Raw genomic sequence first — 6,523 nt, 5'->3', positions numbered from 1 at the left:
AATCGCTGGGGTGGAGGACGCTGGGCCGTGGCGGGGGCGGAAGCGGAGGTGGCAACTGCCCCTTCAGGATTACGTCCTGCGCTGCCCAGGTTGGTGCCGGAAGCCCGCGCTGTGGCCTCGGGGGAGGGGAAGGCTTCCTGGCTCCCTGCGACGCGCCGCAGCCGACGCGGCCGGGTCGGCGAGGTCCTAGGTGGGCACACGGGCCGGGCAGCCCCTTGCGGGACCTCAAAATGCGACCTGCAGAGTCCGCGCCACTCATCACCCGCGCACCCGTCTCCTTTCTCCTCATTTCGCTTCTCACCACAGCAGCAGCTCTTGCGCCTCCCTGGTGGCGCTTCTGAGCTCGGTGCGGTGGCGCAGAGCGGAGACCAGCTCCGGCCACACGGCCGAGGAAGGCACAGAGCCGGGGTGCTGCGGCCGAGCCGCGGAGGCCGCCCCTCAGCGCACCTGCCCCGGGGCGGGGCGCAGGTCGCGGGCCCGGACGCTGGAGGGGGCTGTGGCTCTCCCGCTGTCCCCGCGGCTCGGGCTGAGCGGCCCAGGCTCCCCCCGCCGAGGGGCCGGCCCAGGCCCGGGGAGGGGCGGCGGCCGCCCGCACTTCCCGCTCGCCGGCCTCGGAGGCGGCGGTCCCGCGCGGGCGCAGCGGCTGCGGGCGCTCGGCTTGGACGCGGGGCGGGGACGCGGCCGCCGCCCGCTTTGCGCCGCTCCTCCCTGCGCTAGTGGCGCTTGCCCCGGCGTCGAGGCGGCCATGGCGACCCGGGGCCCGCTCCCCACCCACCCCTCCTGCTCCGCCCTCCCCTCCGCCCCGCGCCACCTTTGATGGCTCGGACCTCGGCCGGTCGCTGCCAGTCCCGCTCGCGCGCCCGCGCCGCCGCCGCCGCCGCCACCCGGGGGTATTAATAGCCGGCGCCGCAGCCGCAGGCGCAGCCGGAGCCGCCGCGCCCTCGGCAGCCGGGGGCTCGGGAGCCACCAAGCCCGGAGCCCGGAGGCCGGGAGTGGGAGCCGCCGGCGCCGTGGAGGTAGGAGGCGCGCGGCGAACAATGACCGCGGCGGGGAGGGCGGGGGCCGGCTCGGTCCCGGCCGCGGGCAGCAACTTGTGCAAGTCCGGGTGCCCGCAGCGCACCACCCCGGGGCGCGGGCGGAGCGTCCTGCCGGGAGGGTGCAGAGGGCGGCGGGCCGGGCCCGGGCAGCCCCGGCAACAATAGCGAGGGCTCGGGGGCCTCCGGGCTGCGCGCCGCCCTCTGCATCCCCGCCCCGCACCTCCGCGGACCTCGGGCTGCGGGGCTCCGCGCACGTCCCTCTCGCCTCTCCCCCAGACCCCCCCTCGCGCGCCCTTCCCCCGCTTCCTCCCGTCCCACCCTGCCGGGTGACAGTGCCGGACGCCGCTTCCGGATCTCGGGCCGCAATCCCAGCCCCCGAGGCCGGTGGCGGGCCGGGGAGGTGGCCTTTGGCGCGGGTGCCACCGCGCCGCCGGGAGCCAGCAGCTCGCCCACGCGCGGCGCGAGGTTCCCTGCGGGTGACAAAGAGAAACACACCCTCTGCCCAAGTTAGGTGGTGTCTGTCTTTCTGGCATGCCTGTATGGAGGGCGAAGTTTGAGATGCATTTGTTTCTTAAGCAAAGGACGGATTTCTTTGTGGTGAGCATTTACAACTTCTGCTTGTGGTTTTACGATTTAAGTTCCGGAAACTTTGGCTGTGTGATCCGGCTGGACCCCCGAGTGTGTGTTGTGTGTGTGTTTTTTGAGGGGGGAAAATATGAGTTCCCTATAACGAGTCCGGATTTCGTTTATGGCATTTGGAGTCAGGTGGCTGTTGGGGGCTATGTAGGGTACCCCAGAAAGGAGGGGCGCGAGTCTCACCAAGAAACGAGGACCCTGGAATCCGATCAGCTCGCTGAGATGGGGGGAGATTGACTCTCACCTGGAGCAGCCTAGCTCTGCCAGCCTCACCTGGAGCAGCCTAGCTCTGCCAGCCTCCTCGTCTCGTCCCTCCAGCTCTGTGGAGTGCTGGTGGCCTCTGGCTTTTCATTTATTATCGCTGTGAAGGCCGTTCTCCTTGTTAGTTTCCCAGGTTTGGCTTCTCAACCCTGGCTCCTGCAGCACATGCCCTGGAGACCCCCATCTCCTCCACCCAGCAGGCGGCGTCTTCTGAGCCAAACCCTGGCTTAGCATTGGGTTCTGTTCAATGTGCTTTGCACGTGGTGATTTGCCAAGCCCATTTCAGAACGTCCTCGAGCATTGTCTCCCTTTTCTGATTCAGTCTGAACAAGGAGGGGAGAAGGAAAGACCTTTTTGGTCCTTCCCCTAGCTGTAGGGGTAGTTGCCTTAAAAAATTGCGGTGTTAGGGTGAGGCAGCACCCTTCTGAAGTCTCCCTGTCTTTGGCTTTCTTCTCTTACTGCACAGCGTTCTTGCCTTTTGAATGGGTTGGTCTTGAGGACCTGACAGTCTGACAATGCACTTCATATGTGGGAACAGCATCCACACGGTTCACTTTATATTCCTGCAGCATCGTTCTGCCGCAAGGCACCAATATTGGAGTCACTCCAAGCACAACGAAACGTTTGTGTTTTTAGAATGTCTGGCTAATAGATCTGCTTCTGGGTAAAATAAATAGAAACATTATTGGGCAGGAGCTGGTTTACTGGGGGAGGTGTTGGTGGAGATAGTGAGTAGAAGCCTTCCTAGCCCAGTGCCTCCCAGAATTTCTTACTTGTTTCTTTTATGTGGACAGGAACCTAGAAATACTTGGTGATGTGGTCGCTGAGCGTCACAGGGTCACAGATTCTATGGTCCCCCGATCCCCCCCCCCGTTGGGGTGTGGTGTTTCATTTAGAAGTTCTGTCATTGTGGGAATCCTTTTGAAGTAAGGTTTATGATGCTCCTTTTCACACCGATATTCTCTTCTAATTGATGCAGGAGGGATGGATTTATTCCTCGGGTCATAATAGACTGCTAATGTTAACTCTGTACCCGAATTTACCAAAGAAGATTTTAAAGTGACCTATCCTAGACAACTTTCTAACTGGATTATTGCAGTTATCTCAAAATTATCCATAGACTACAAGGAACCTGGATGGATGTTTTTGTTTTGCTTTTCATTAAAGAAACTGTCCAAAGAAATGGTTTTTTAAAAGATAAGAATTAAATTAGGACTGAAAGGGTTAGATTTTTTTTTAAGTGGAGTTTATGCTCTAATATTCATTGAACCGATAAGCATTTAATTCATTTGGGAAATGATATATATTTATGAGGAGGGTGATTGTGATAAACATCAAAAAAGAACAATTTTTTCCATCCTGGAAGAAGTTGGGGAACATTAGAGAAAAGACCAGAGCCTAGTTTGTGCATGCTGAATATGCTTAGGAACAATGGCATTGTGATTTTTCCAGAGGATGAGGGACATTTTATGGATTTGTAGGAACTTGCCTAATGTTTTGATAGTATGGTGAACTCGGCATTTAAAAAAAAAAAAAAAAAAAAACCGTTTGTAGTTGACTTTTGCTTATTGCAGAGAACTACTTAGTATTTTTGAGAAATGCACTTTCCCCACTAATTGAAGTTGGTACAGATTAAAGGAGTCCATATAATCCTGTAATGCAGTGAGTACTTTATACGTTGGGTGGACAGGTATTCCCTGTGTTGGTTACTGGGAGGGAGAAGGGGGGGTTTTAAATTCTTGTGGTGGTGAATAAAATCTCTTGTTTGGTGATTTTGATTAAAAGGAGGGCTCTCTAAGCCTGGCTATTGAACGGTAAGCGGTGGATCAACTTCTTTTTCTTGTTCTTTAGTGGTCAGGGTTTCTGCTCCGGCCATACATGATCATAGACCTCTTGCCCTCTGTTTCTTCCATCGCGACATAGGCTTGGCTGTTAACCTCATTAACCACTTCCACATGGCCAGTAAAATCAGAGCCAAATGGTTTCCATTCAAATTACTTGAAATACTGATTTTTTCCAGTCCCTTTATGCCAAATGCAGCCTTTGTTTTTAATCAAGAAGTCTCCAGAAAATGTTTATTTTAAATTGGACAAGCTGACTTTTTTATACGATGCCCTTGCCCTGGTTTAAGTTAGTTAAAAACATTGTGCCAAGTAGATACTTTGAGCAAAAGTGGGCAACTGCTACATTTTTAAAATAAATGTGGTGCTTCAAGCTTTTGATACTAATTTAGTGTGACTGAAACTGAGTGTTTCATCAGTGCTGCCTATACACTTTTAACTCAGAATTGCAGTTTTATTTTAGTGTGGGATGGAAATTATAAACAAACTGCAAGATTTTCGTTTAATGTGGGAATTCATCATTTATAGTGAATTAATTTCACGTGTAAAACTGTCATATTTGTGCATATATATATTTTTTAAAAGGTGTAGGCCAAACTAGGTTGCTTTTAATTCTCTATTATAATATTCCTTACCACAAGAGTAACTACGTGCAGACTTTTGGTGAAATGCTTTCCACAAAGGTATCTTATTGTCAATTATGAGAGAAGACTTACAAATCCAGTATTATGAGGACTTATAGGTTTGGTCCTCATCCTGTCAATTCAGGATCTAGTAGAGAACAAAATAAACCCTTGGTAAATACTCTTTGAGTGAATAAACAAACCCAGCTTTTAATGTCTTTTCAAATTAGTCTTTAGGGTTTTTAAGGAATTTGAAGATTTGATATTTGATTTTGTTTCCATTTTGATCTAATTTAGCAACTTAAACTAATCCTTAAAGCTGGGTAAAACCCAACAAAACAGACTCATTTTTAAAAAAATCAGACAATAAAACTATGAAGAATAAAGTCATTCTGCTCCCCCTACCAGCCAGCTGTCAAAAAAAGGTGAAACTTATCTGAAATTCTACCACCTGTTACAGAATCGTCTCATTCATATTTGGGTGTCTGCTCTTTTATATATCCTTCTCATTTCATAGCCTCCCCCAAATTTGACATTATAATTGCTGTTTTATACAGTTCTTGTCTGTATAGACTTAATATGTACATTGATGCTTGCTTCTGGGATCATTTTCCTTCTTCCTGAGCTGTATCTTTTAGAAGCTCCATTAGTGAGTATCTGTTGGTGGTAACTTCTGTTTTTGTGTGCCTTAAACATCTTTGTTCTTGAATGATAGGTTATCTGGTATGTGATTCTATATTGTTCTTGTATTAATCAACTGTGTTCTGGTCCCATTGCTGTTGCTGGCTAATTATTATTTGTAAATAGTCTGTCTTTTCTCTCTGGCTGCTCTTAAGTTTCTTTCGTGTTCTGCAATTTCACTATATAACATGCCTAGGTATAGTTTCCTTTCTTTTTTTATTCTTTAGTCCTACCTCTTCTCCCTCTCTCTTCTGTTTCTCCCTCTCTACTCTTTCTCCTATCCTCTTATCAGTGCGTTCCTTTCTATTGCTCAGTAATATTTGTGTCTGGATATGCTACGGTTGGTTTATCCGTTCACCTTTGACCATGTTTTCAGTTTTGGCTATCACGAATAAAGCTGCTGTGAACATTTGTGAACACATCTTTGTGTGGAGGTACGTTTTCATTTTTCTTGCTAGGTCTTATAAGAAGTATATGTTTAACTTTATAAAAAACTATCATCTGTCATTTTACATTCCTACCACTGATGTATGAGACTTCCAGTTACTCTAAGCCTCATAAACTCTTGAAATTGTCAGTCTTTTTCATTTTAGCTATTTTGGTGGATGCGTAGTGGTATCTCATTATGGTTTTATTTTATATTTCCCTGATGACTAATGATACCTTTTTATGTGCTTATTGACCATTTGTAAGTCTTTTGTAAATGTCTGTTAAATCTTGTCTTTTTAATTGTTTTTTTAATCTGTTTTATATAGTTTTATTTAGTATACTTGACATACAACAAGATGCATATACTGTTGAAGGAGTTCTTATATAATCTAGATACAAGTCCTTTGTTAGATTTATGTAGTATGAATATTTTCACCCAGTCTATTTTTTACCTTTTTGTTTTTTAATGGTGTCTTTTGAAGTGCAAAAGTTGTTAGAAAAACATTTTATATGGTCTAATTATTGAACTTATTAAAGGTCAGGGAATTTATCTTTGGAAAAACAACACGTTTCTTGTGTGTAAGGCATAAGCTGGTATTGCTCTGTTCAAGAGGTCAGACTTTATTTGAGGATGATGGAGCAGTTTTGTTCTCTCCTAACTAAAACTGAGTTGAAAAGACCTAAAAATGAAAAAAAATTACCTGCTTATTTTGAAAAAATAGGCGAATAAGTGTTTAAGATTATGATCAAATAATTAAATTTCTAAAATCTCACATTGAGTTGTTTGTTCCTTAACACACAGAAGGATTATGGGGAAAGAAATATTTTTGAAATCAATAAATAATGGGGGCCCCATGTAAAAAGAAGATGTAACATTCTAAAAAGAAGTTGGCGTGGCACACATAGATGGTGTGAAAGGACTTTAGTCCCTCCATTTTGGCAGTAATTATATCTTCTTATCTGCATATTCTTCTTAGTTTCTGAGCCAGATAACAAGTATTGTGATTTCAGGAAG

General features: G+C 47.6%; 1 protein-coding gene across 5 annotated transcripts in view; it reads left to right on the top strand.

Moving 5' to 3' along the window:
* The first annotated feature begins 643 nt into the window (after nt 1-643).
* Nucleotides 644-6,523, top strand: part of FARP1 (FERM, ARH/RhoGEF and pleckstrin domain protein 1) — a 281,479-nt gene continuing 275,599 nt past the window's right edge. For 4 of the 5 annotated variants that reach the window (XM_063102933.1, XM_063102932.1, XM_063102931.1 and 1 more), the window contains exon 1: nt 644-1,016. The gene's annotated coding sequence lies outside the window, so the exon portion shown is untranslated. Of the gene's footprint in view, nt 1,017-1,526; nt 1,635-6,523 lie in introns of those variants that run through there. The other variant, XM_063102930.1, reaches the window with a different exon arrangement.

The sequence above is a fragment of the Cynocephalus volans genome, chromosome 7 (assembly GCF_027409185.1).
Source record: "Cynocephalus volans isolate mCynVol1 chromosome 7, mCynVol1.pri, whole genome shotgun sequence".
Taxonomy (NCBI): Eukaryota; Metazoa; Chordata; class Mammalia; order Dermoptera; family Cynocephalidae; genus Cynocephalus; species Cynocephalus volans.
This window is presented reverse-complemented; position numbering and strand designations above follow the sequence as displayed.